Source organism: Ranitomeya variabilis, chromosome 4 (assembly GCF_051348905.1).
Source record: "Ranitomeya variabilis isolate aRanVar5 chromosome 4, aRanVar5.hap1, whole genome shotgun sequence".
Classification (NCBI taxonomy): domain Eukaryota; kingdom Metazoa; phylum Chordata; class Amphibia; order Anura; family Dendrobatidae; genus Ranitomeya; species Ranitomeya variabilis.
This window is the reverse complement of record NC_135235.1, coordinates 672,683,936-672,705,400: the sequence shown is the minus strand read 5'-3', so window position 1 is coordinate 672,705,400 and position 21,465 is coordinate 672,683,936. Positions and strand designations below refer to the sequence as shown.

At 44.7% G+C, this 21,465-nt stretch overlaps 1 protein-coding gene across 1 annotated transcript in view; it reads right to left on the bottom strand.

Annotated features, from left to right (window-relative positions):
• LOC143769291 (C3a anaphylatoxin chemotactic receptor-like) overlaps positions 1-21,190 on the bottom strand; it is a 159,060-nt gene extending 137,870 nt beyond the window's left edge. The window contains exon 1 of the mRNA XM_077257801.1: positions 21,146-21,190. The gene's annotated coding sequence lies outside the window, so the exon portion shown is untranslated. The remainder of the gene's footprint in view (positions 1-21,145) is intronic.
• Between the last annotated feature and the right edge of the window lie 275 nt (positions 21,191-21,465).

Here is a 21,465-nt window from a genome sequence, read left to right as displayed (position 1 = left end):
TCCTGTAATAGCGGCAGTAAAAGATCTAATCAAGAAAGAGTGGGAAAGCCAGGGGCAAAGGGGTTTACCTCCAACCTCAAAAAGACGTTATCCATTTAATGATGATGAGTTCTCATTATGGTCAAAAGCCCCGAAGGTGGATGCAGCAGTGGCATCCACATCCAAAAAATCCTCACTGCCCGTGGAGGATTCGGGCTCATTACAAGACCCACTGGACCGTAAAACCGACACTCTTTTAAAAAGAGCCTGGGAGTCATGTACGGGAGCCTTTAGGCCGGCAATATCGGCTACATGCACCGCCAGGTCCATGCTAGTCTGGCTAAATGACCTGGAAGAGGGACTAAAAAGCGGTCTCTCTAGAGACAAATTAATATCCTCTATACCTTTGATTAGAGGGGCTACAGCCTTCCTGGCGGACTCATCTGCTGACTCCATACGCTTGGCGGCCAAATCAGCGGGACTCACGAATGCAGCACGTAGAGCCCTGTGGCTTAAGGGATGGAAGGGGGATCCCCAAACAAAATCTAAATTGTGTGGCCTCCCATGTCAGGGTGAGTACCTGTTTGGTACTAAACTAGACGAGATCTTAACTAAAGCGGGAGAGAGAAAAAAGGGCTTCCCTAATGTTAATTACCTTCCATCCTATAGGAGAGCGTTCCGGAAGCCAGTGTTTAATAGAAGGAAAGATTTTAAGAACCAGGACCGCTGGGCCACTAGAGACACCAAACAAAGGGGTGCATTCTTCGGGAAGCGCCCTTTCAAACCTGAGGACAAACCCCGTTAGAGCGGATCTACCTGTGGGAGGTAGATTGTCCTCCTTCGCAGATAAATGGCGGCTGATAACATCAAATAGTTGGGCAAATGATCTTGTCACCTCCGGCTTAAAATTAAGATTTTCCCGAGTCCCTCCGGACTCATTTCTATTGACTTCATTAAAATCTCAATCACAACAGGAGGCATTGGAACAGGAAGTAATGAGTCTTCTGTCCAAGGGGGTATTGGTGGAAGTTCCACTTCTTCAGGAGGGCAAAGGGTTTTACTCCCCGTTATTTCTAATACCAAAACCGGATGGATCATTTAGAACCATTATAAACCTTAAAAAATTAAACACCTTCTTAGAGAATCAAACCTTTAAAATGGAGTCTATCCGTTCCACCATAAAACTCCTGTTTCCCCATTGCTTCATGACGGTTCTGGACTTGAAAGATGCGTATTACCATCTCCCAATCTTTAAAAAACATCAACAATATCTCCGCGTGGCGGTTGTCATAAAAGGATATATACGGCACTTTCAGTACACAGCAATGCCCTTTGGACTGTCAATTGCTCCAAGGGTATTCACTAAACTAATGTCAGAGGTCATGTCATTTCTAAGATTAAAAGACACCCTCATAATCCCATACCTAGACGACCTTCTAGTAGTAGGAAAATCCCCCTCACAATGTCAACAAAGATTAAATCACATGATTTCATCCTTGCAGAACTTAGGATGGATAATAAATTGGGAAAAATCTAGGTTAATCCCAACGACTCGACAGGTATTTTTGGGGATCATATTAGACTCTATAACTCAAAGGTGTTTTCTCCCAGAATCTAAACAGATGACGGTGAGGAATAAAGTTCAGTCTATACTAGATAAACCTATAATTTCCCTTCGGGAGGGTATGTCCTTACTTGGCTCCTTCACGTCATGTATACCAGCGGTTCCATGGGCCCAGTTCCACTCGAGGTGCTTACAGTATGCAATTTTAAATGAGGAGATAAAATTACATGGCCGATTAGACGGTAAAATTTCCCTTTCTAGTGACGTAATCCAATCTCTAACCTGGTGGTTACAACCAGATCATCTAATTATCGGGGTTCCCTGGGAGGTTAAACCCTCAAACATAATATTTACGGATGCCAGCCCTCATGGTTGGGGGGCACACTTGGGGAACCAGGTTGTCCAGGGGCTGTGGTCGGTTTCGGAATTAGACGATTCATCAAATAAAAAAGAACTAAAAGCCATCTATCATGCCCTATGTGAATTCCTCCCACAGTTGCACGGAACACATACCAGGGTTCTCTCAGACAACATGACATCAGTGGCTTACGTCAACCATCAAGGCGGAACGAGATCAGGCACTCTCATGTCTATAGCCGAAAACATCTTGACTATAGCCGAAAATCATCTTCTGTCCTTATCAGCACTTCATGTCCGAGGGATAGACAACGCGAAAGCAGACTTTCTCAGTCGTCATACCCTCCATCAGGGGGAGTGGGTGTTAAATCGTCGGATATTCAGTATGATAACTATAAAATGGGGTATACCCGACATAGATCTCTTTGCCACAAGAGACAACAGGCAAGTAAAAACATTCGCCTCAATGTTTCGAACAGACAACCCCGATGTTCTCGACGCCCTCCAGATTCCATGGACATTTCAGAAGGCATATGCCTTTCCCCCGATGGTTCTTCTTCCAACAGTCATCAGGAAGATAAGAGAGGACAGAGCGAGTGTGATATTGATCGCTCCATTCTGGCCAAAGAGACCATGGTTTTCCCTGCTCAGAGCCATGTCCATCTCGGATCCATGGATTCTCCCAGAGAATCAAGATCTGCTTTCCCAGGGGCCCTTCAACCACCCTCATGTGAAGGGTCTGAGGTTGACAGCCTGGGATTTGAGAGGCAGCTGTTAAAACTAAGGGGCTTCTCTGATAAACTAATCGATACCCTATTGCTGAGTAGGAAAAGATCCACTACATCGATCTATGTAAGAGTATGGGAAAAAATTTTTAAGCCTCTATCCCTCAGCCTTGTCAAATGAAATTCCAGTCCCTATTATTCTTGAATTTCTCCAAAGAGGACGTGATTTAGGCCTCTCAGTTAACACCTTAAAAGTGCATGTTTCAGCGCTAGGGGCTTTATATAGTCACAACGTTGCAGGAGATAGATGGATATCCAGATTCATCTCAGCCTGCCAGAGAGCAGAGCCAGTCCATATCCCCAACTCACCTCCTTGGGATGTTAATCTGGTCCTTGAAGCCTTGACAAACCATCCGTTTGAGCCTCTAGATTCTGCTCACATTAAATATGTCTCCCTCAAGACTGCTCTTCTTGTCGCCTTAGTATCGGCAAGAAGGGTAAGTGACATACAGGCGCTATCAGTAGATCCTCCATTTATGTCAATATTGCCAGATAGGATTGTCCTAAAAACAGACCCTTCCTACTTGCCTAAGATGTGTACTAAATTCCATAGATCTCAAGAAATCCTTCTTCCTACCTTCTATAATAACCCTACGAATCAGGAGGAAGAAAAGTACCATACTTTAGATGTGAGAAGGGCTGTGATAACCTATCTAGACAGGACTAGTCCCTGGAGGAAGAGCAGGGCTCTCTTTGTTTCCTTCCAGGGTCAAAGAAAAGGAGCTGGTGTTACCAAAGGCACATTATCCCGATGGATTCGGGAGGCGATATACCTGGCCTATTCGTCTAAAGGGGTAGATCCACCTGAGACTGTAAAGGCACATTCCACCCGGGCGATATCATCATCCTGGGCAGAGCGGGCAGAGGTTCCAATAGAACTCATATGTAAGGCCGCAACCTGGTCGTCTCCTACTACCTTCTATAGTCACTATAGACTAGATCTATCTGCCTCCACTGACCTGTGTTTCGGTAGATCAGTTCTTAACACGATAATCCCCCCCAAATAACTGTCTCTGAAAGTCTCTCAGTGGGTGCTGTCGTGGCGAAGAGAAAACACCGGATTACGTACCGGTAATGCTCTTTTATAGAGCCACGACAGCACCCCTTCACTTCCCTCCCTTATATATTAGTTTGCATATGAGCACGGATAAGGGTGATTGGTTCTTGTAAATATTAGTAGTTTAAGATAAAATGATAATAAATTGCCTACTAATACTGGTGGGCGGTTCCTCGCAATCTCTGTAACCCAAACTGTGGGAGCGAGGGGGACCGCCCCTTTTATCTCTCCATAGGGTTTCCTGTTCCTAGGGGCGGATCCCCTCTCTCAGTGGGTGCTGTCGTGGCTCTATAAAAGAGCATTACCGGTACGTAATCCGGTGTTTTTCCGATGATTGGGAGTCCCATGTGAAGCAGGTCAGGATGGTATTCCAGATCCTTCGTGATAATGCTTTATTTGTGAAGGGATCTAAGTGCCTATTTGGAGTTCAGAAGGTCTCTTTTTTGGGTTTTATTTTTTCTCCCTCATCTATTGAAATGGATCCTGTTAAGGTCCAAGCCATTCATGACTGGATTCAACCCACATCTGTGAAGAGCCTTCAGAAATTTTTGGGCTTTGCTAATTTTTATTGCCGTTTCATTGCCAACTTTTCCAGTGTGGTTAAGCCCCTGACCGATTTGACGAAGAAAGGCGCTGATGTGACGAATTGGTCCTCTGCGGCTGTTGAGGCCTTTCAGGAGCTTAAACTCCGATTTACTTCTGCCCTTGTGTTGCGTCAGCCGGATGTTTCTCTTCCTTTTCAGGTTGAGGTTGACGCTTGTGAGATTTGGGCAGGGGCCGTTTTGTCACAGAGGAATTCTGATGGTTCCTTGATGAAACTGTGTGCCTTCTTTTCCCGAAAGTTTTTGCCTGCGGAACGCAATTATGATGTTGGCAATCGGGAATTGTTGGCTATGAAGTGGGCATTTGAGGAGTGGCGACATTGGCTTGAGGGAGCCAAGCACCGCGTTGTGGTATTGACCGATCATAAGAATCTGATTTACCTCGAGTCGGCCAAGCGGCTGAACCCTAGACAAGCACGATGGTCCCTGTTTTTCTCCCGTTTCGATTTTGTGGTCTCGTATCTTCCGGGATCTAAGAATGTTAAGGCGGATGCCCTTTCTAGGAGTTTTTTGCCTGATTCTCCTGGAGTCCTTGAGCCAGTTGGCATTCTTAAGGAAGGGGTGATTCTTTCTGCCATCTCCCCTGATTTATGGCGGGTGCTTCAGGAATTTCAGGCTGATAAACCTGACCGCTGTCCAATGGGGAAGCTGTTTGTTCCTGATAGATGGACAAGTAAGGTAATTTCTGAGGTTCATTGTTCGGTGTTGGCCGGTCATCCTGGGATTTTTGGTACCAGAGATTTGGTTGCTAGGTCCTTTTGGTGGCCTTCCTTGTCGCGAGATGTGCGTTCTTTTGTGCAGTTCTGTGGGACTTGTGCCCGGGCTAAGCCCTGCTGTTCCCGTGCCAGTGGGTTGCTTTCGCCTTTGCCGGTCCCTGAGAGGCCCTGGACGCATATTTCCATGGATTTTATTTTGGATCTTCCTGTGTCCCAGAAGATGTCTGTTGTCTGGGTGGTTTGTGACCGGTTCTCTAAAATGGTCCATTTGGTGCCTTTGCCTAAATTGCCTTCCTCCTCTGATTTGGTTCCATTGTTTTTTCAGCATGTGGTTCGTTTGCATGGCATTCCTGAGAATATTGTGTCTGACAGAGGTTCCCAGTTTGTTTCTAGGTTTTGGCGGGCCTTTTGTGCTAGGATGGGCATTAATTTGTCTTTCTCTTCGGTGTTCCATCCTCAGACAAATGGCCAAACTGAGCGAACTAATCAAACCTTGGAAACCTATTTGAGATGCTTTGTGTCTGCTGATCAGGATGATTGGGTAGCTTTCTTGCCGTTGGCCGAGTTTGCCCTTAATAATCGGGCCAGTTCGGCTACTTTGGTTTCGCCTTTCTTTTGTAATTTTGGTTTCCATCCTCGTTTTTCTTCGGAGCAGGTTGAGCCTTCTGATTGTCCTGGTGTGGATTCTGTGATGGACAGGTTACAGCAGATTTGGACTCATGTGGTAGACAATTTGACGTTGTCTCAGGAAAAGGCTCAACGTTTTGCTAACCGCCGTCGGTGTGTTGGTCCCCGGCTTCGGGTTGGGGATTTGGTCTGGTTATCTTCTCATCATGTTCCTATGAAGGTTTCTTCCCCTAAGTTCAAGCCTCAGTTTATTGGTCCTTATAAGATTTCTGAGATTATCAATCCGGTGTCTTTTCGTTTGGCCCTTCCAGCCTCTTTTGCCATTCATAATGTTTTCCATAGATCTTTGTTGCGGAGATATCTGGTACCCGTGTTCCCTCTGTTGATCCTCCTGCCCCGGTGTTGGTTGAGGGGGAGTTGGAATATGTGGTTGAGATAATTTTGGATTCTCATTTTTCGAGGCGGAGGCTTCAGTATCTTGTCAAGTGGAAGGGTTATGGCCAGGAGGATAATTCTTGGGTTGTTGCCTCCGATGTCCATGCCGCCGATTTGGTTTGTGCTTTTCACTTGGCTCGTCCTGATCGGCCTGGTGGCTCTGGTGAGGGTTCGGTGACCCCTCCTCAAGGGGGGGTACTGTTGTGAATTCTGCTCTTGGGCTCCCTCCGGTGGATGTAAGTGGCACTTTTGTGTGTTCTGCTCTTGGGCTCCCTCCGGTGGTTTTAAGTGGAATGGCTGCTCCTTGGATTTAGCATCAGCAGCTGCTTCCACTGATTGTCTTTCTGGCTCGGCTATATTAGTCTGGCCTTATCCCTCAGTCAGTGCCAGTTGTCAATGGTTCCTGCTTGGAGTCACATCTCTTTTGGATTTCCCTGACATTCTGACCAGTTCAGCAAAGATAAGTCCTTGCTTGTTCTTTTGCAGTCCACTTGTTGTGGACTTAATTGTTCAGCACATTCTATGTTTTTCTTTCTAGTCCAGCTTATCAGTATGGATCTATTCAGCTAAGCTGGAAGCTCTGGGCAGCAGATTTGCCCTCCACACCTTTAGTCAGGTGTGGAGATTTTTGCATTCTCTGCGGTGGACTTTTTCTAGTTTTTATTACTGACCGCACAGTATTCTGTCCTGTACTATCTATCTAGTTAGAAGTGGCCTCCTTTGCTACATCTTGTTTCATTCTACGTATGTCATTTCCCTCTCCACTCACAGTCAATATTTGTGGGGGGCTGCCTATCCTTTGGGGATTTTCTCTGAGGCAAGATAGCTTTCCAGTTTCTACCTTTAGGGGTAGTTAGTTCTCCGGCTGTGACGAGGTGTCTAGGGAGTGACAGGAACATCCCACGGCTACTTCTAATGTTGTGTTAAGATCAGGAACTGCGGTCAGTATAGTTACCACCTGCTCAGAGCTCGTCGCATGTCGCTCCTAAACCACCAGTTCATAACAGGGCTGCCTATCCTTTGGGATTTTTCTCTGAGGCAGGATAGTATTCCAATTTTTATCTATAGGGGTATTTAGTCCTCCGGCTGTGTCGAGGTGTCTAGGATTGTTAGGTACATCCCACGGCTACTTCTAGTTGCGGTGTTAAGTTCAGGGTTTGCGGTCAGTACAGGTTCCACCTTCTCCAGAGAAAGCTTCATGCTGCTGCAAGGTCACCGGATCATAACAGTACAACTGGCCAATAATGAGTTAAATGCATCTCAGAAGAAGGGAAGGAAGGTGTTGAGCCTTTTTTTTTCTGTAGTCTGCTTTGTCTTTCTTTCCCTCTTTACCTTTGCGTGGCTGAGGAGTTTTTTGCTAGCATGGATGTTCAGGGAATAGCTTCTCATGTAGACCAGCTTGCTGCTACGGTACAGGGTATTTCAGATTATATTGTTCAGACTCCGGTTTTAGAACCTAAGATTCCTACTCCTGATTTGTTTTTTGGTGACAGGTCCAAATTTTTGAGTTTTAAAAACAACTGTAAACTGTTTTTTGCTCTAAAACCTCGATCCTCTGGTGATTTCATTCAGCAGGTTAAAATTCTCATCTCCCTGCTGCGTGGTGATCCTCAGGATTGGGCATTTTCCCTGGAATCGGGGAATCCGGCCTTGCTTAATATTGACGCCTTTTTTCAGGCTCTAGGATTATTATATGATGAACCAAATTCTGTGGATCAAGCGGAGAAGACCTTGTTGGCCCTGTCTCAGGGTCGAGAAGCGGCAGAATTGTACTGTCAGAAATTTAGAAAATGGTCTGTGTTGACTAAATGGAATGATTATGCTTTGGCAGCAATTTTCAGAAAGGGTCTTTCTGAATCCGTTAAAGATGTTATGGTGGGGTTTCCCACGCCTGTCGATCTGAGTGATTCTATGTCTCTGGCCATTCAGATTGATCGGCGCTTGCGGGAGCGCAGATCTGTGCGCGCTATGGCTTTTTCCTCAGAGCAGATGCCTGAGCCAATGCAGTGTGATAGGATTCTGTCTAGAACGGAACAGCAAGGATTCAGATGTCAAAATAGGTTGTGTTTTTATTGTGGCGATGCTTCTCATGTCATTTCGGTCTGTCCTAAACGTACAAAGAGAATCGCTAGTTCATTTACCATCAGTACTGTACAACCTAAATTTCTGTTATCTGTGTCCTTGATCTGCTCATTATCATCAGTTTCTGTCATGGCGTTTGTGGATTCAGGCGCCGCCTTGAACTTAATGGACTTTGAGTTTGCCAGGTGTTATGGTTTTTCCTTGCAGTCTTTGCAGAGCCCTATTCCTTTAAGGGGCATTGATGCTACAACCTTGGCTAAAAATAAGCCTCAGTTTTGGACACAGGTGACCATGTGCATGGCGCCAGTCCATCAGGAAGATTGTCATTTTCTGGTGTTGCATAATTTGCATGATGCTATTGTGCTGGGTTTCCCATGGTTACAGGTACATAATCCGGTGTTAGATTGAAATCTATGTCTGTGACTAGTTGGAGTTGTCAGGGGGTTCATGGTGACGTTCCTTTGATGTGAGTTTCCTCTTCCCCCTCTTCTGAAATTCCTGAGTTTTTGTCTGATTTCCAGGATGTATTCGATGAGCCCAAATCCAGTTCCCTTCCACCGCATAGGGACTGTGATTGTGCTATTGACTTGATTCCAGGCTGTAAGTTCCCTAAGGGCCGACTTTTCAACCTGTCTGTGCCAGAATATGCCGCCATGCGGAGTCATGTTAAGGAGACTTTGGAGAAGGGGCATATTCGGCCATGTTCTTCACCATTGGGAGCAGGTTTTTTTTTTGTTGCCAAGAAGGATGGCTCCTTGAGACCCTGTATTGATTATTGCCTCTTGAATAAGATCACGGTCAAATTCCAATACCCTTTGCCTTTGCTTTCTGATTTGTTTGCTAGGATTAAGGGGGCTAGTTGGTTTACTAAGATTGACCTTCGAGGGGCATATAATCTTGTTCGTATTAAGCAGGGTGACGAATGGAAAACTGCGTTTAATACGCCCGAAGGTCATTTTGAATACCTTGTGATGCCATTCGGGCTCTCTAATGCTCCATCTGTGTTTCAGTCCTTCATGCATGATATCTTTCGGAATTATCTTGATAAATTCATGATTGTATATTTGGATGATATTTTGATTTTTTCCGATGATTGGGAGTCTCATGTGAAACAGGTCAGGATGGTATTTCAGATCCTTCGTGATAATGCTTTATTTGTGAAGGGGTCTAAGTGCCTCTTTGGAGTGCAGAAGGTTTCTTTTTTGGGCTTCATTTTTTCTCTGTCATCTATAGAAATGGATCCGGTTAAGGTTCAGGCCATTCATGATTGGACTCAGCCAACATCCGTGAAGAGCCTTCAGAAATTTTTGGGCTTTGCTAATTTTTATCGCCGTTTCATTGCCAACTTCTCCAGTGTGGTTAAACCCCTGACCGATTTGATGAAGAAGGGCGCTGATGTGACGAATTGGTCCTCTGTGGCTGTTTCTGCCTTTCAGGAGCTTAAACGCCGATTTACTTCTGCCCCTGTGTTGCGTCAGCCGGATGTTTCTCTTCCATTTCAGGTTGAGGTTGACTCTTCTGAGATTGGGGCAGGGGCCGTTTTGTCTCAGAGGAATTCTGATGGTTCCTTGATGAAACCGTGTGCCTTCTTTCCTCGAAAGTTTTTGCCTGCAGAATGCAATTATGATGTCGGCAATTGAGAGTTGTTGGCTATGAAGTGGGCATTTGAGGAGTGGCGACATTGGCTTGAGGGGGCCAAGCACCGTATTGTGGTCTTGACTGATCATAAGAATCTGATTTACCACGAGTCTGCCAAACGGCTGAATCCTAGACAGGCTCGTTGGTCCCTGTTTTTCTCCCATTTTGATTTTGTGGTCTCGTATCTTCCAGGTTCCAAGAATGTTAAGGCTGATGCCCTCTCTAGGAGCTTTTTGCCTGATTCTCCTGGGTCCTTGAGCCGGTCGGCATTCTGAAGGAAGGGGTGATTCTTTCTGCCATCTCCCCTGATTTACGACGGGTTCTTCAGGAATTTCAGGCTGATAAACCTGACCGCTGTCCAGTGGGGAAACTGTTTGTTCCTGATAGATGGACTAGTAAAGTGATTTCTGAGGTTCATTGTTCTGTGTTGGCTGGCCATCCTGGGATTTTTGGTACCAGAGATTTGGTTGGTAGGTCCTTTTGGTGGCCTTCTTTGTCACGGGATGTGCGTTCATTTGTGCAGTCCTGTGGGACTTGTGCACGGGCCAAGCCTTGCTTTTCCCACGCTAGTGGGTTGCTTTTGCCTTTGCCGGTCCCTGAGAGGCCTTGGACGCATATTTCTATGGATTTTATTTCAGATCTTCCGGTTTCCCAGAGGATGTCGGTTATCTGGGTGGTTTGTGACCAGTTTTCTAAGATGGTTCATTTGGTACCTTTGCCTAAATTGCCTTCCTCTTCTGATTTGGCTCCGTTGTTTTTTCAGCATGTGGTTCATTTGCATGGCATTCCGGAGAATATTGTGTCCGATAGAGGTTCCGAGTTTGTTTCTAGGTTTTGGTGGGCCTTTTGTGCTAGGCTGGGCATTGATTTGTCTTTTTCTTCCGCATTTCATCCTCAGACAAATGGCCATACCGAGCGAACTAATCAGACTTTGGAAACTTATTTGAGATGCTTTGTGTCTGCTGATCAGGATGATTGGGTGGCTTTCTTGCCATTGGCCGAGTTTGCCCTTAATAATCGGGCTAGTTCTGCTACTTTGGTTTCGCCCTTCTTTTGTAATACTGGTTTTCATCCTCGTTTTTCTTCAGGGCAGGTTGAGCCTTCTGATTGTCCTGGGGTGGATTCTGTGGTTGACAGGTTGCAGCAAATTTGGGCTCATGTGGTGGACAATTTGGTGTTGTCTCAGGAGGAGGCTCAGCGTTTTGCTAACCGTCGTCGGTGTGTTGGTTGGGGATTTGGTCTGGTTGTCTTCCCGTCATGTTCCTATGAAGGTTTCTTCCCATAAGTTCAAGCCTCGGTTTATTGGTCCTTATAGGATTTCTGAGATTATCAATCCAGTGTCTTTTCGTTTGGCCCTTCCGGCCTCTTTTTCCATCCATAATGTTTTCATAGATCTTTGTTGCGGAAATATGTGGTGCCCGTTGTTCCCTCTATTGATCCTCCTGCCCCGGTGTTGATTGATGGGGAGTTGGAGTATGTGGTTGAGAAGATTTTGGATTCTCGTTTTTCAAGGCGGAAGCTTCAGTATCTTGTCAAATGGAAGGGTTATGGCCAGGAGGATAATTCTTGGGTTGTTGCCTCCGATGTTTATGCTGACGATTTGGTTTGTGCCTTTCATTTGACTCGTCCTAATCGGCCTGGGGGCTCTGGTGAGGGTTCGGTGACCCCTCCTCAAGGGGGGGTACTATTGTGAATTCTGCTCTTGGGCTCCCTCCGGTGGTTATTAGTGGTAGCGCTGCTGTCTTTGGATCGCAGCATTCATCAGGTGTGTCCACTTATTGCAATTCTGACTGGGCTATTTAGTCTTGCTTGACCCTTTAGTCAGTGCCAGTTGTCCATTGTTCCTGGAGGATTCACATCCCTGCCTGGTCTCTCCTGCTTTGCTGTTCATTTCAACAAAGATAAGTTCTGGCTTTGTTTTTGCAGTCCACATGCTGTGGGCCTTATAGTTCAGTGCATTTCCATGTTTTGTCTTATCCAGCTTGGTCTGTGTAAGGATTTGTTCAGCCAAGCTGGTATCTCTGGAGATGCAGATATACCCTCCATATCTTTAGTTAGATGTGGAGATTTTGTATTTTCTGTGGTGGATATTTTCTAGTGTTTTAATACTGACCGGATAGCACTCTGTCCTATCCTTTCTATTTAGCTAGAGCGGCCTCCTTTGCTAAGTCCTGATTTCAGTCTGCGTATGTTATTTCCCTCTCCTCTCACAGTCAATATTTGTGGGGGGCTGTCTATCCTTTGGGAATTTTCTCTGAGGCAAGATAGTTTTCCCGTTTCTATCTCTAGGGGTATTTAGTCCTCTGGCTGTGTCGAGGTGTCTAGGGAGTGTTAGGTACATCCCACGGCTACTTCTAGTTGCGGTGTTAAGTTCAGGGTCTGCGGTCAGTACAGGTACCACCTTCTCCAGAGTACGTCTCATGCTGCTCCTAGGCCACCAGATCATAACATCCCACCTCTTCATGACCCTCTTTAATGGTGCATATTTAGAGGCCTGACAAATTACAAGGGAATGTAAACAGTTCCTCAGAGTGGCCAGCGTTTGGGTCATATGTCTCCTGAGACTCTTGATAGTGGGAGGAAGAAGGACCAGGTTGAGGATTCTTAGGCCCAGCCTCTTGGCTATTGAAACTGGACTGTGTTGAAGACTTCATGGTGCTGTTTGTCAACACTCTGGAGCCTTTTTTTGCCATCCAACCCACAACATCCTCGCACTTGTCTGGATTCATTAGTGGTGTACCACATTGACCAAATTTTGACAGGAACCTGGAACGAGATACAGTCACCTTTGGATCTGTCGCACAGCCTTGGCAGGCATCACCACTTCCACGTCCATTAACATCACCCTTTCTCATCTTGAACGTGTTATGCTTATGAAACCAAAATATACTGGCTTTATTTTTCACAAATACCCTTACAAAGGTCTTATGGACAAATTCACTGTATCTATTAATGTGTGGCTATTTTTTTTGAAGATCGCCGCTTGATTATACACGGCAACAGCAGACTGACGCAAATTACAAGTAAATAGACACGTTTGCATATCTCTGCAAGCTTTGCGCCAGTCGCACAACGGCTAGATAAAGAAACGCTATTTTTTAAACCAATATGAAATTATGATTTTTTTTTATCATCTTACTGACACACTCCAAATGTGGAGTAAACAAGATTATTGCCCCTGCTAAATTGTCACGTAAGATTATCTCTACTCGGATTGCGCCAGTTGCACAACTACTAGACAAATATTAGATATTTTAAGCAATAGACGAGGAATATTATTTAGCAATTAGATTTCAAAATGGATGTTACTATATGCTGCCACTGAGGCATACTATTTTGTGGTAAAAAAATTCTAGGCTGCTCCACAGGAATATTATGTAGCTCCCGAAAAAATGGTTTTGTATATGCTGATGCTACATAATATTATTTCCCTCTACAAATAGCTGATTTTTATATATTGGTAGTGGATGAAATCCTCCCTATTTCACGCTAATCCCACAGTTTGATCCTAATAATAAATACTATACAACACAGTGGAAAATAACAGAGAGCTGCGGCATGTACTTGCAATGATGAGAACACCCAGCTGCTTGCCTTTCACCCTCCCTCCTATTAAATCTCTCCCTACTTAAATCACCACCTAACAAACTCCCCACCTAAAATCTTGTGACAATCTTCAGCTCTTAAAGGGGCTTTTTGGAATAAATAATGCTCACTATAACCTCTTATCACTCTCCCTACGCTTCTTTCACTCTCCCTATGCTGAAACTACCCTCTCCCTACACTGTTTCCGGCTGCAACTTGCGCAAGATGGCGCCAGCAGCCTTTAAATAGTCCCTATGACATGGGAGGCCACCCAATCACCGTAATGCCACACCATAGATGGTGCCGGCCTTACTGTGATTGGTAAACCAGCCCGCGAGGAACAAGAAACACCGAGCGCACTACTATAATTTATGGAAATAGATACCAACCAGGGTGCAAAAAGTGGCCAATATAATGTACCACAGGAAAAAGAAAAAGAAAGCCACTATGCTATGCACACCACGGACCAATAAAATAACAATAAGACATATATAGAAACAAGAATTTATTGGCACACCACACAAAATTTGTTTAAAACATAATTAAAAACAATACACAAAAGAAACTTGGTCCATACACAAATAATCACATATAATATTTAAAGTATTTAATAAACACAAACAAGCCTGCACAAAAGCATGACCCTCTTAAGGGTCAGAGGTATTGACATGGTGGAACTGGGAATTCGGAGGGGTGATATCCCTAAGAATTTAGCCCAATTAGAGTCCAGATGGATCTGGACGCTGGGCACTTTGCATCCCGCTGGATTAAATGAAAATTTGAGCTATTCGCCATTCCTTTGATTATATGTCTGAACATCTTACTATATGGTTGTTTCCAAATCTGAGAACAATATTGTTTTTAATATTGTCTTAATTTATGTATTATTAATAATTTTTCTCAATTTTTGTTTCCGGTGTTCCGTGTAGTATCCCCAGTTGTAAAGCTATGCGCTATCTTCTGATTACCGAGTGACGTATGGACATGTTATATCGGCACCTTTCAGACATCTGCGCCTTTCAAGTGGCAAGAAAAGTGGCATTGACAACATATTTATATTGTTTTGTGGACTGTTATGTTTTGTAATCTGTTATGCAGTCTTAGAACATCTGTTTGTAATAACATGGATATTGTGTGTTTTAATCCTGTATACACTGATATAATTATAGAATATTGTTTATAGACAAAGCTATGACCGTATACCGTGTTATGAGATCGTTCAGATATATGCTGCAGGTGCCGGCATGAACGCCTCTGTCTGATGCGCGGTCCCACTGCTTCCATTGTCTCCTCGGGGCACTCGGTGTCTATACACGGCATCGCGCATGCGCGGTGCTGTGTGACGCTGATGCTCCTGGGCGTCGCGGTAGCTATGGAGACACGCGCATCATTTCTGGCAGTGACGTCACATCCGGTGACCACCGTAACACAAGATTGGTAGCGCTGGAGGAGACGGGGGTATTTAAGGCACGGGACCCGGAGAGGTGAGTGACCCCTGATGAAGGACGGACTGAAACGCGCGTTGGGGCGGGCACTCACCCCCCCTGGTTTCCCACATTTGCTGTGCACTTCTTAATTTGTAAGTATTTAGCAACCGCTCTCAATATGAGGTTCGATAAGGAGGGGAAGAGCTATAAGTAGCCTTTTAGGCGATAGAATTTAACTAGTGGATACTTTTGATATCCTTATATGGCCGTATATTTCACATAGTTTGAAACTGACATGATTAGGTGGATATTTCTATGGTATTTGATTGTGGCTCTATACCTTGGTATTGGTGTAAGTAGGCATATGACTAGTTAAGATCTCATATATGATCTGGTAGAGTGATAATTTGTAGTCAGTATAGTATGTATCAGGTTGTAGGTGCACACGCACCACTATCCAGGCTGACTATAGGTTATATTACATATAGTAGCTCAGGTCTCCACAAATGGGGTAACTGGTGGGGGTGGGTGCCCTTGGTGTTATATTGTCTCAGTTTTGCAATTTCCACACACCTGGTTTTGTCTTTTTCATGTATTTTAATATTTCTAATAAAGAATTCGTATATTTTATTAATGAACTGGTACATCATTTTTCCCTATGGGAATTAAGTTCTAGGTATATGGATGTGTCCTTATTATAAAGCTTCCACATGGGGTGATTTAATTAGAAACATAGTTGATATATTGAATATTTCATTATTTCCCCCTCAATATGTGGTATTGTTGTTTGTTGGGGATTTATGAATATAACTATAAATATAACCCTGCCCCCTGGCTCATGGGACCAAAGGAAAAATATGCTGTGACTTCAATACCCATAAATCACCCATAACCACCAAATGGATGGAGAAGCATCCAAAAGAGACGGACAGTAGCCCTAGCCGCAGCACCCGATAATGAGCTGCCTGGGCATGAAAGGTGGAAAATACACCACAAAAGCAGATAAAGCACTGCCAAAAGTGCACAATGCTTCAGCAATAAAGGTCACCCATGACTAGGATAGGGAATATAACATTACCCAAGAGAATAACAGGGGGTAAAGTTCCCTTCGTCAGGGGAAGTTGTGGTTTATGAGCCATATCCTGTTTATATCACAAACAGTGTAACAGACCTGATGAAGATCCGGTGAGCGTGAATCTGGTGTGGGCGGAAGTGACCCATAATATCCAGTGCTGCTGTTTTGGCTTCATTCCACTCATTCTCTGGCATTTCTGGATGTTGGGTGTATTACTGAGTCAATGTATTTTTTAGTATCTTACATGATGGGGTAGATTGGATATAATTGGGGTACCTTTCAACCCCTATACGCCTGGGTGGGTTGGGTACATTAATATGCCTGTCCATCTCTTTATATGGAGTTTTTCGAGGATTTTTTTGTGAGGGAGATTGCTGCGATGTGGTTCCATTTTCTATATAATGCTCATTTTTGCCTTAAGGCCTGGCTCATGGGACTCCTTTGCCTGACGAAGCCCTATTTGGAGGGCGATACGCGTTGGGCCGCGTCGCTTGGTTCTTGCCGGCCTGCACACGAGGACTTTGTCCCCTGTTATTCTCTTGGGTAATGTTATATTCCCTATCCTAGTCATGGGTGACCTTTATTGCTGAAGCACTGTGCACTTTTGGCGGTGCTTTATCTGCTTTTGCGGTGTATTTTCCACCTTTCATGCCCAGGCAGCTCATTATCAGGTGCTGCGGCTAGGGCTACTGTACGCCTGTTTTGGATGCTTCTCCATCCATTTGGTGGTTATGGGTGATTTATGGGTATTGAAGTCACAGCATATTTTTCCTTTGGTCCCATGAGCCAGGGGGCAGTGTTATATTTATAGTTATATTCATGCTTTTGTGCAGGCTTGTTTGTGATTATTAAATACTTTAAATATTATATGTGATTATTTGTGTATGGACCAAGTTTCTTTTGTGTATTGTTTTTAATTATGTTTTAAACTGATTTTGTGTGGTATGCCAATAAATTCTTGTTTCTATATATGTCTTATTGTTATTTTATTGGTCCGTGGTGTGCATAGCATAGTGGCTTTCTTTTTCTTTTTCCTGTGGTAAACCAGCCCAGCACGTTCATTGGCTGCAAATAAAGTGCCAAATATGCTGGGCGTTTCACTTGACTATACCGAGGTGAATACCTAATTTCTCGCCGAGTAACTAATATCCTGAGTACTGTGCTATTCATGTGAGTAACGAAGAGTGCCCAATGTATTCGCTCATCACTAATAAGGATCTTAGCTGTACCATGTACTTAAAGATTCATTTCTTACATTCACATCTAGACTTTTCTTTACCAAACTGCGGAGCAGTGAGAGATGAGCCTGGTGAGAGATTTCACCAAGATATTGTGGCTATAGAGAAAAGATATCAAGGAAAATGGAATCCGTCAGTACTTGCAGATTACTGCTGGAGAATTGTAAGAGATGATCCGATGCAGGAGTACAAGAGACAAGCAAAATAGAGTTGTCACTGAACGAGGACCAAATTTTGTAGAGCAATTTCTGTAACTTTATAATATGCAATAGTGTTTAGACATGTATTAGTTATTGGTGTTATTCAGTAGCATAGCTACTGGGGGGCAGAAGGGGCCATTGCCATGGGCCCCGTCACATGAAAGGGCCTACCGGGAGCTACGGCCACTTTTGTCATGAGGTCAAGTCTTAGGTGTCAGGGTGAGAGCAGCACAATGCTGGCTCCCCTGTCTGACAGACTCTGCACAGTGGCAGGTTGCAGTGTACAGTGCTGTCTGACCTGAGGAGCTTCTTCCAGGCAGGGCTAGCAGCAGGTGCAGTTAGCTTCTAGCTGTGCAGGCTCTGATTTGCTCAGGCACTCTGGGTCCTAGTTCCCACCTTGCATTTAACTCAACATCTCCTGGCATTATACTGTGTGTAGGGCAGCTGTGAACCCATAATGCAATGTATGGGAGATATGTGGACCCATCATACTGTGTATAGTCGAGCTCTGGAGATATTATGCTGTGTATAGGGGAGCTGTGGGCCCATCATACTGTGTAAAGGGGTATCAGCAGATGTGAGAATTCATGTGTGTCTTTGTTATAAAATCTGCAGAAGAGTCTTGGCTGGAGAAGTCATCATGTCTTTCTGGGCCAGATGGAAAAGACGTGAAAAGTTAAAGACTCCACCAGTCCTGGTCATCACAGTGGCATTGCTTTCTCCTTGGGAAGAATGATGTCACACTTGGAAGCGATGAAGGATATCTTTCACCAGGTAATCTCTCACACAACATGTTCACACTAAAGGCCAGAAGGGGGATCTCTAAACCTGGTTTAGCATGAACTACCCTATAAATACATTCTGGTCTGGAGGAAAAAGAGACAGTTGGTCCAGGGAGACCAGAAGAGGGCAAACAGACATAGAGTGTCAGAAGGTCTGAAGGGGCCATGTAGTCTGAGGTACTACAGCTCCTGGAGTAAGAGAACAAAAAGGGAAAGAACCAGCTTCTGGAAGGTGCGCAGGAGAAAAAAAGCACAGGAGAGTGACACTAGTGGAGCAGAGCAGTAAATTGGCTACCTCCATGGCTAGCGCAGAATTCGTTAGCCAGAAGACCGAGACCGTGCCGGACTCTAAGGGGCAAAGCTGAAACCAGCAGGACAGCTGAACTTTACACCCAGGAGACACAGTGATATATATAGTGCCCGGGTCGTGATAGAGACCCTGTAAAAAGGCCTGATTCACCTGTCATATGGGTTGTGTCCTAACCTATATGGAGGAAAGAGAGTAACTGTGAGGACCTTATTGGAAGCCACAGGCAGTAAGGGACTACAATACCACCGCACTTTTAGGAAGGCTTTCATCTCCACCTGGTAAAGGGGACTCTGGATTCGCTTCCAAGCTGGCCGGACCCTGCCTGTACCTGTTGTCTAGAGCCCTGGACTGCGGTTGCCTGAAGCCTACAGTAAACCAGGTAAAGAGACTGCAAACCTGTGTCCTCTGTTTCTTACCGCACCACTCACCATCTTCACCTATACACCAGGAGCCTTGGGGACCTACTCCACCTATGGGAAGTTATACCATCTAGCTGCCATAACATCACCCCAGAGGACCCCCTTAAGCAGCGTCGGTCCCTACTGACCGAATACCACAGGTGGCATCACGAACATAAGCTTTATTCAATTCCCTTTCACATGCGCGCCCAGGGTCCTGGACCGGGTCGCCACCGTGACACCCCCCTGTGAACACACGGATCCGGTACCGACTACCCCACGGCCCTGGCGGGCGACTCATAACTGTAGTGTAATATCTACAGTATATATTCTGCAGGACTGGTATCTACCACTATATGTCACCGTATGATGGTAATATCAGTGCTGGTCTTTGTATAGAGATTTATATTCAATAACAGTGCGGTCATCTCCTGAGGTTCTCCTATACCCACCGTAGTTATAATCATGGTTACCTGGATAGGGGCCACAGGCGGACACAGACAAAAAAGGGCCCATTTGCAAGAACAATATATGGGCCCTTCGCAGCCCAAGAGCTGCTAACAATGCAAAATTGCACCTTCTTTGGAGGTAGAAATTGGCCCCCTTATCGCTTGGGCACATGTAGTAGTAAATGTAATGGCACATAAAAAATACGTAGAGTAGGACTGCCCCATTATGAGAATGCCGTGAAGTGGCGGGGTAGCTCAAATAATTGATCAATTGTTTGCTAAATGTCTCATATTTGAAATACAGTTAGAATTTAGCTTGTGCATGTGCACTTTAATTGTTGCGTTCTGACCATAAGCAGTGCTGGCTTCTCCCCTTTTTTTTCTGCTGTTGCATTGGTAAGTGGCTGACCACCACTGTTGCCACGCAGGCTGGGTTATGTACGCTATTCTTTCTGTGATTGATAGGCTGCTGTTCACACTCACAGCAGCCCTGCCCTGCCTCAGGCTTTAGTTAATTGTGCAGCTGTGTCTCAGCCTGTCTCACCCTTTAACTTTGGTGCTGGTTTGGGAGTGTGGAAGCCAGATCTGAGATGTCCGCACAGGACCTGATCGGCCTTTACCCGCGCTTGCCTTTCCTGGCACCAAGGGAGTGATTCTGAAATGCTCCAGGTACAGTTTGCATGTTATGTGGTCTTTCTTTTTATACTCTTAATACATTTAGGAGGCCGTAATGGCACAACGCAAATAAAATACGTAGAGTAGGACTGCCCCATTATGAGAATGCCGTGAAGTGGCGGGGTAGCTGAAAGAATTGATCAATTGTTTGCTAAATGTCTCATATTTGAAATACAGTTAGAATTTAGCTTGTGCATGTGCACTTTAATTGTTGCGTTCTGACTAGTGTTGAGCATTCCGATGCTGCAAATATCGGGTATCGGCCGATATTTGCTGTATCGGAATTCCGATACCGAGTTCCGATATTTATGCGATATCGGAAATCGGAATCGGAAGTGTGCGGGGCGTATGGTTCCCAGGGTCTGGAGGAGAGGAGACTCTCCTTCAGGCCCTGGGATCCATATTCATGTAAAAAATAAATAAATAAATAATAATAAAAAAAAAATATAGATATACTCACCCCTGGCGCTTAGCGGTGCCTCCGTTCCTAAGAATGCAGGGAGTGAATGACCTTCGATGATGTCGCGGCTTGTGATTGGTTGCGTGAGCGGTCACATGAGCGGTCACGCGACCAATCACAAGCTGCGGCGTCATCGAAGGTCCTTCACTCTTCATTCTTAGGAACGGAGGCAGACGCTTGGACCGGTGAGAGACGGGGCCGTCAGAGGGGTGAGTATATCAATATTTTTTATTTTTATTCTTTATTTTATACATGAATATGGATCCCAGGGCCTGAAGGAGAGTTTCCTCTCCTTCAGACCCTGGGAACCATTCCGATATTTTGTGTCCCATTGATATGCATTGGTATCGGGTATCGGTATCGGCGATATCCGATATTTTTTGGATATCGGCCGATCCAATCCGATACCGATACCTTTGCATATCAGAAGGTATCGCTCAACACTAGTTCTGACTATAAGCAGTGCTGGCTTCTCCCCTTTTTTTTCTGCAGTAAAAGGAAAACTCTGACATCATAACAACAAGAGCCAAATAAAAATTTCCATTTTCAGGTCAAAATCATTAAGAAATGGCTCATTTCACAACTGAAGAACCTGAAAACTTCTGAAAATATGTAGAACAGTGTAACCTGTCAGCTATTTCTATACGGTATTACACAATTTCTATGTAAATTAATAGTTTATCATGATGTTTCCAGTCACTTACCTTGTAGTTTTTTCAGACTATTCCCCTGTGCAGCAGATACAATATATCATGCTATCCAAAGAAACTAATAAAGAAATGAAAAATGTGACTTTATACAGAAAACCAAGCCACCGGATGCTGAGATTGTGCAAGTGATGAATCAGATAAACATTTACAGTTATCTGTCTGTGCAGTCACATAAGGATGGGACCAGATATTACCATTAATTATGTATCTGACATAACATGGCCTCTATCATAGTTCTACATCTCATTATGGCTGGTAGGGCTGGAGATAAGGTTATTTTCTATGGCAGGCAGATCTAGTTTGTTTCCTGCTCA